Source organism: Sinocyclocheilus rhinocerous, unplaced genomic scaffold (genome assembly GCF_001515625.1).
Source record: "Sinocyclocheilus rhinocerous isolate Xijiao unplaced genomic scaffold, SAMN03320098_v1.1 scaffold54, whole genome shotgun sequence".
In the NCBI taxonomy this organism is placed as follows: Eukaryota; Metazoa; Chordata; class Actinopteri; order Cypriniformes; family Cyprinidae; genus Sinocyclocheilus; species Sinocyclocheilus rhinocerous.
Window position 1 is genome coordinate 1,336,394 of NW_015647078.1, and position 8,413 is coordinate 1,344,806.

Sequence of the window (8,413 nt, forward strand, 5' to 3'; positions counted from 1 at the left end):
CTTTTGGTAAAATAATCAGGGCTTTTCCAGTAAGCAACACAAGAAACAGTAATACGGAGTGGTAAGTCAGGAATAAGACTGCTCAGTGAGACTCTTTACTGGAAGTAAGGTGAGTCATATGTGATGAATTTTCTTTGAGTTCTCCAGCGCTCTCTGGTCGGATAGAGTTGGTTTGATCCATCTTGGTTTAATCCGCCATGGTCCAGATGTGTGATCCTGTGCTGTGACAGCATTTTAACAGCAGTGACAATAATATGCTGAGCCCACCTTTTCCGAGACAGATTTTATTACTATTTGACAAATATTGGCAGTGTTAGATACTGTGTAAACAGTGTTGTTTTTATAGTTAATAACACATATTCCAGAAAAGCCTCACCACAAGGTACGTTGTGGCTACAAATATGTGTTTGAAGTGAAGGGGTCCCTGCGTGTGCTTCTGTGCTTGATTTTTTTCCATATCGCAGTTTTATTTGAAGGAGTGGTCCAGTCTATGGTTTTCTTGTTACATGCTGGGAAGTCCATCATAGCCTCAGGTTTGAGGCTGTTTGTGTGCGTGTGTGCACATATTTTCAGGTTTTACTGTATGTATGTGGGTTTATGGACAAGGGGTGTGACTGGCCCCCACCCCAGATGTGGTAGTTTGTTTAACCCCTCTTAGGTGCCCCTCTGGATGCTCACAGGGAAATGAAAGACCCTCATTTATTGTGCATATATGGCACACACACATACTCTCTCACACTCTTGTCTTAAACAAACACACGTATACTTTAGGATCCTACACTGCTGTGACATACACTACCAGTAAAAAGTCTGACACATTTTACTGAATTTGTGTTTGTCAATATCAAGAGAATGATGCTAATGTATAAATGATGCAACAACTGTCAAGCATACATGATAACTCAACACTCTCAGGAAAAAAAGGTACGAAAGCTGTCAATGGGGCCGTACCTTTTCAAAAGGTACTAAATGGTGCATATTAGTACCTTAGTATCTGAAGTGTTCATATTAGTATCTTTTGAAAGGTGACCACCCCAGTGCTAGTTTTTACACATTTCCTTTTTTTAAAAGTGAAAGGGGCAAAGTAGAAACAACAGGACAAAAATACAATACACAAAATAAAGAAATTAAGTAAACAGTGCTTTTAATTTTTTCAGTCAGTAGTTCTATTTAACAGTAGCATTCGGCGTGGCACTGTACTGCAAGACTGTAATTCAGCTCTCCTGGATGCAGTCCAATAAAAGAAGACATACTTATGAGAAGTGCAAATTAAGCTGAACAAGTGGAGTATGAAAAAGTTTTAAAAAAACTACAACTAAAAAATGCTCTGCAGTCAGCACTCCAGTAAAGTAATGTTTATTTATGTAGCACTTTATGCAATAGACTGCTTTGAAGCAAGCAGCTTTACAGTATTAAACATGAAAAAAAAAAGTGTTAGTATCACTTTCAGTTAGAATTACAACTTGATTTTCTACTATAAAACAGCTCTATATGTATATGAATATGTATGGAATATGTATAACTATTTTAACGAATTCCAAAAGATGAATAATTTATCAAATCCTACTGATTAATTGGTTAAATACTTGACAAGTAGTTGATTAATCATTCTAATAATCGTTAGAATAACCTTTTTTTTAGAATTGTTTGATGCAACCCTAATAGATATCTGCAGGTATATTAGGCTGCTGTCACTTTAAGACCTAATACACTGATCCAATACACACTTTTTAAGTTAACTGAAGACATAACCAACCGTGTTTACATTAATACTCACTAAGACAGGTATTTGGACAATTTGATGTGTATTTGAGTGTTCTGCCACAAAAATCCATGAAAGACAAAGAATTTGGGATCGCATGTTATCTGGGACATGACTTTCTGCGCGCATGCTTCAGATCTGTGTCAGTGCAAGTACACAATGAGTTCACGGTTTATTGTGCATAACAGCTCTTTTTAACATCAAGCATGTCCCGCACTTCACTTTCTCATTCATGCATGTTTCTTTAATATTTTATGCAGTCTTGCGCTGCTCATATGTATTTAGATATTAAGATATACACAATTTAGCGAACTCTCTATCGATAGACACTTTATATCGTCGCCACAATATACAGGTATGTAGATGTTTGTGTTAATTCATAGTTTTGACTTTACTATTCTACATGGTGATATGGAAAATGGTAGAAATTAAAATGAGCAGATGTGTCCAAACATTTGACTTTTGGTGGTGTACATAAAGGCAGTTCAATATCTAATAGCAGATTGGCTTACAGTTATTTATTATGTTGAGGTGTGTATTTAGCTTTTGGTTTAGACTGTGTGAGTGAGTGATTGTCTTTCTCTGTTTTGCAGGTGACATTGAGCCCAGCGTTTTCTCCTTTGGCACAGAGAACAGAATATTTAGACTGACCCACCTGGAGTACACGGGTAAGACAGAGACTCACCAAGTGTCTGATGTTCTAGTCTAATGTGACGTGACAGGCGAGGACAATTTGAATGTGATCTATGACAAGGACATCTAAGGGATGTGTGGGGTTGTTGAGTAACTCAGGGTCTGTCTGCTGTGCTGTTATCCTTGCTTTGGAGAGAGCTGGTGCACAGCCCTCATATATTTTATTTAGTAATGTGCAGGGACAGGGGATTTTAAACACAGCCCTTTCTGGAAAATTATTAGTAAATTATAGTTTAGAAATCATGTGAACAGAGCTTTTTGAGATATACCAGTAAATCAGTTCTATCAATTTGTCCATTGCGCCACATCTTGCAGGTGAGCAGAGCATTAAAAAAAAAAAAAAAAAAACACATCTTGAGCCTTATTATTCAAAATACTGTTGTCCAGCATCTTGCATTTAAAAAAATAAAAATGTGTTCTGTGTGAATGGCTCTGTCACTTGTAAGTCAAAAATCTTTCTCAGACTAGACAGAAACTAAAACACTTCTCATTCAGGGCAGATGGTAAAAAAGTCAATTTCCAATGATTGACATTATAGTTTGCTGGTATTTTGTTGCTGATGTGTAAATAGTATTTCAAATACTGTGTGAACAGAATCCTAAATTTTACAGTAATTTACAGAGTTTAATGCAGGTATTGTTGCTGTAATGTAATGTACAAAAACAAAAGGGCCCAGGACAGATCCCTGAGGTACCCCATGTCCCCTTTCCACTGTCAGTTTACTGCTGCTGGTGCGGTTGCCCCAAATGCTAAAAAACTGAAGCTGTTTAAACTGGAAATGCCTGATGTTGCAATGCATCATATGTCTAGTTGACAGACATCCTATTCTCGTGTTTGGTGTGTTGAACATTGGCTTAAAATATGTACTTAAAATTAAGAGTAAACTAAGACTATAATTTGCTGTGTTTGTTACACAGTAACACATACAGTAGTAAGTTATATGAAGAGTTCATTTGCAAAAACCGATAACTCCATTTTTATTTTTTTTCAGAAATCACGTTTTTTTTATTGCGCATTCCAAGTAATATCAATCAAACTGCAGTTGGGTTGTTTTGATTAAGTAATAATAACTTAAACAAATACAGGTAATTTACTAAATTAAAGTTAATTGAAAGTATGTTTTTTTTTACATATTAAAAGTTTGTTTTATAGCAAAAGCAGAAAACTCCAAGTCGTTTTTTGGCAAAATCAGATGACTACACATTTCATGTTTTAGAGTTTAAAAAAACACTCGTTTAATCTTGGAAGTAGCCTTGTCACCTGACCTGAATACAGCGCGCTGATTCGCTAAAATGGACTTATCGGCTTCTGTTCAAAAACAACAAGGGCGCTTGTCGGCTTCTGCAGTAATACGTGAACTCGCGATGCCTTGAAAGTGGACAAAACCGGTTTTGACAAAATGTGTTTAGAGTTCAGATCGCGCTATATGTGGAGAATAATGCACGGCAATCAGCTCTTTTTTTTTTAAGTGGCATTTATCGGTTTTTGCAAATGAACTCTTCATATCATTATTCAGAGAAGTTTGTAGTTCCCCCACTTTAGTTTCACCTCTGGCAAAAGAACCAGCACCATTTCAGTGAAAAAGGTAAGTGTTTTTCAGGACAATTACATAGACCCATGACTTTACTAAATACTTACTGCCAATGTTGTTGTCCATGGTCCAAGAGACTGCCAGGTGTCCACCTGCATCGCTCAGAATATTTTCCAAAGCAAGTACCCTAAACGGCAGTGTTGAAATTAAACACCATAGTCACACACACTTAGGCAGTTCTACATTAGAGAGTCATGTGATGTGGATGTTTTATATTCTCCAAAAGTGTGGTACTTTGGCTTTTCTTTTTAGATTTGCTTGTCCACATAGGAGATTAGAGTTGCTAGAAGGTCATCCTTTGTCATAGCTGTACCACACCGATTTTAGTTATCATTGTCTGACTGATTTCTTCTCCCTGTTCTGTACATAAGTTAAATGCTTGTCATGTCTTAGATTTCTGCAAAGTAAATACACAGACAATCTTGTCTGCTCTGGCTCTGGCTACAAGAGACAGACATTGTCGGTTTTATCACTGCCTCAGAGGCAGAAGGGCTCATTTGCTGCCTCTGTTTTCTGTAAGCATTGTTGTGACAGCCCTAACTGACCAGGGGTCATTTCTTGTGCAACGATGTAACTCGCTGCTTAACTACCATAGTATAGCGCATTATTGGAGAAACTATAACAAACTAGTCACAACTGTTTCCCAAAACCATAGTAACATAGTCGCACTTCTGTAGTTTGAACCATGTTGGTTCAAAAATAAAGGAATGATGTTATGCTATGCATGACTCAAGTGGTAAAATCTAATAACTAATGCAAATTAATTGATTCGATTGCTAATGAACATGGCACTTCATGACTACTTCATTATTTTTTGTTCCTGGTCATTTTGTTTTATTTGATGCATGCACATGCACATGCACACTCTTTAAAACACTGCTGATTGTTGACACACTAAAATATAAAGATTGAAACATATTTATTAAAATGGAATAAAAAATGTACTGCATGTTTGGTTATTGTGCCTAAAAGCAAAATCTATTTAAGTCCACATGTCATAATAACAAGAAACTATGCTTCTAACCACAGGTTGAGAGCTGTAGTTCCAACCAAGTAAGTTTGCAATGCTGTTTGTTGTTACAACACTGAACTATGTTGGTAACAACGGAACTTGCGACCATAGCTGGCTAACGATGCTTATGGGAAGACCTTAAACCATTGTTAGAACGTTTGCTTTTCCTTTATTTTTGCCTTTATAAGGTCATTGCTTTTTCTAACCATTAATAAAACAGGAACGCGCTGTCCATTTGCATAATTTAATTTCTCACTTCCTTTTCCAATTCATTGAAACAAATTCTCAGTATGAAAAATTGTAGCTGTTACCTTGACTCAAACCTGACAATTCAAATCAACATCATTCAAAAGTGCATGCATTCAAAGACACAAAAATAATTTAGAAGACAGCTAGACAATTACCAAAACACCCTAAACCACCTTTGAAACCCATTCTGGTCTAAACTGGTCTTCTCAGCATGGACGTGTTTCCAGTTTGCACTTTCTCTCACCCGCCAGCCTGCTTCCTTCAGTACTACACTTTGTGCTTCAGCTTCCTTCAAACTATATGAATGGAAAGAAACAGAAAACTGTGGTGATGTCAGAGTTCCTGGTCTTATTTCAGCTGTAGCGGAGGTTTTTCAGCGAGTTTGGGCAGTAACATGTGGAAGTTCTCCAGAGCCACTCTCTAACTGGACCCCCTTTTTTTCCACCTGCGGCCTGATTCTTTCCATCTTGTGCAGATTCAGGACTGATGGGTGCAGCAGAAAGCTGAATGGGAAAGTGTACTTGAAGTCTTTTCCCTCACTCTCTCCACATTGGAAAAAAGAAAACAGCAGCTTTTCAAAATAACTAGAAATGTCCAGTTCTGTCTGGAGTGAATGAGGGAATCCTACTAAATGCTTCTAAATGATGTGTCAACAGACACCAGATTTGCATTAGACCACATTACCTTTCAGTCAGAGGTGGTGTCGAAGACTGCGTGGGAAACGCAGCTTCTCTTACAATTTCATCAAAAATGCAGCAGTGACTAAAAACAATCTATGATAATTGTGAAAAAGAATAGCATACTTAAAAAAAAAATAGTATTATGGAAATAATATACTTTTAAAGAATATGAACTGAATAAAATGTTTTTGGACACTTAATTGCATGTTAATTGCAATTAAATGAAAAAGCATTATAGTTTAAATTGCAATTAGTTTTAATTCAATTTAAATGCAATTAGTTGGACTTTATTTTTTTCCCCTTTATAGTAAAACTTTGAATTTGACAGCATTACAAAGTGCACTTTTTAAAAAGTTTTAAGTGGCCTTTTATTTCTTTGATTTATTATCTGCAAGTAATGTACTTTTAAGTTATGAAGTACACTACAAGTGCACATTCAGTTGCAAACTAACAAATACAATACAATTAAGCACACATTTTGTATAAAATATCACACAGCATTGTTCATTCATGATCAACCATTATCTAAATAAATGAAAAAGAAAAAAAGAGTTTTTGTTCTTATATAGAACATGAAATACTTTAATAAACAAGATAGACATACTAACTAAGAAATGATTTCTTGATGTTTGCTGGACAACTGTCTCTAAAAACATCATTATGTGTCCCAACTGGATGTCATGCTTCACTGGCAGTCTGTGAGAACATTTGAACGAATATCTGATTGTTAATTGGAAAGACATGTCTTTTAATTATTGTACTTTTGTACACCGTCAGCCTTTAACATTTAACAATCCAGCAGTCTAAAGTCAGAAGGTGCGGTTAGTTGAACTCTCTTTTTTCATTCCATGTTAAACGTGTATTCGACAGACCCGATCTTCTTCTGGCAAGGATGCTTTCATTGCATTACAGCTCATTACAGTGAATTGCCGTCCGTTCTACTCACATGACGCAATGTATTTCTGAGCAAAACTAAATATTTAATAAGAAAATAACGTAGAAGAGACTGCATTTTGTCTGTATTCCGCTGGGAATTGATTGGATGGGCATTACTAGAATGAAATCAAACCTAAATGCAAGTTTGCTAAAAAAATTACCTAATAGCTTGCACGGTCTTTGTGATGTCAACAGAAACTGACCATTTGTGAAAATGTATCAATGCACCAATGAATAGTTCTCAATAAGAGCATGCACGTAATGTGTTCAGAATATGATCAAATTTGATTCCCCCCCCTCCTCCCTGAAAATATGACACATTTTGGCATTGATAAGTGGCATCTGTGCCTCCCACTCTTTGAAAATCTCTGCTGTCCGTCCGCCGTAGCTACACAAAGCATAATCTCACCTCCCCTTCGCCTCACTGTTAGCGCGCTAGACTACGGCAGCTCATTCATACTTTCAGCCTCTCTCTCTCTCGCAATGACTCACACGCTCTCAGCCTTCACTCAAAGCCTGACTGCTCTCACACATTAGCAGGGCTGAAGAGGAGACCTGCAGCTACCAGGTAAAAGACATTGATGATTACTAGTCTAATCTGCTTGATTACCAGATTTCACACACGTCCACTTCTGAAGGGCTTACATTTACGGGATCATGATGCTGCTCTCCTTAGCATTAGTGTGTGTGGTTCGTGTTACGTGTTATGCTGAATTGTAAGAGTTATATATGTCTGGTTGTACAGTGTGTACCGGCTGACGTTGAGTCTGGGAGGCTGTGTGCTGCCCGTAGTGTACTGTGTGTGTGTGTTTCAAATGGCTGCCAGTACAGAAGGCAAGCAAAGAGAGGATGAATGGACTGACTGTACTGCGTATGTGTCCTCCTCTACGCTGCTGCCGTATGAATGAGACTCGGGGCGGATGGATGCCGGGGCTGGCCCAGGGCTCTTTCACTGGAGGGAGGGGAAATTTGAATCCCGGGAGATGGACACGAACAGTGTAGATGAAGTCACTGGGATTCGGTTGATGGTTTGCGAATGTGTACGGAAGAGACAGAAGGCAAAAGACTGTTTATCTGGAATGCCTGACACAGGGTTTTAGTGCATCAACAGAGAGAGAATGACTGCAGAGCTGAGATGCTTTGTGTTGTTTATCTCCGTCTGCATGAGTAATGTTTATGTAATGTGAAGTTCTACGAACTAGCATTTGTTGCTCTGAGATCTCAGAATTTCTATGCACTTTTTATTTGTCTTGATCTCATAGTTAAGTCTGTGAGTGGCATCTATGTGTGAAGTGGTTTATTTATCATGAGCTTTGCTCATTGCGGGCTTCTACTTTGGATGAATTTTTTTATTTTTTGCATTCATCTTTTAAAACTGAATTTGAAAATATGTCATTTGATTTTAAGATTTGATTTCGTTTTTTAATGAAACAATGAAAATAAATACTAGATTCTGATATTGTTTTTCCTTGTCCATCCACTTCTGTCTG

General features: G+C 37.3%; 1 protein-coding gene across 1 annotated transcript in view; it reads left to right on the plus strand.

The window, feature by feature from the left end:
• The first annotated feature begins 2,386 nt into the window (after nt 1-2,386).
• Nucleotides 2,387-8,413, plus strand: part of LOC107708727 (transcription factor HIVEP3-like) — a 29,089-nt gene continuing 23,062 nt past the window's right edge. The window contains exon 1 of the mRNA XM_016513023.1: nt 2,387-2,430. The gene's annotated coding sequence lies outside the window, so the exon portion shown is untranslated. The remainder of the gene's footprint in view (nt 2,431-8,413) is intronic.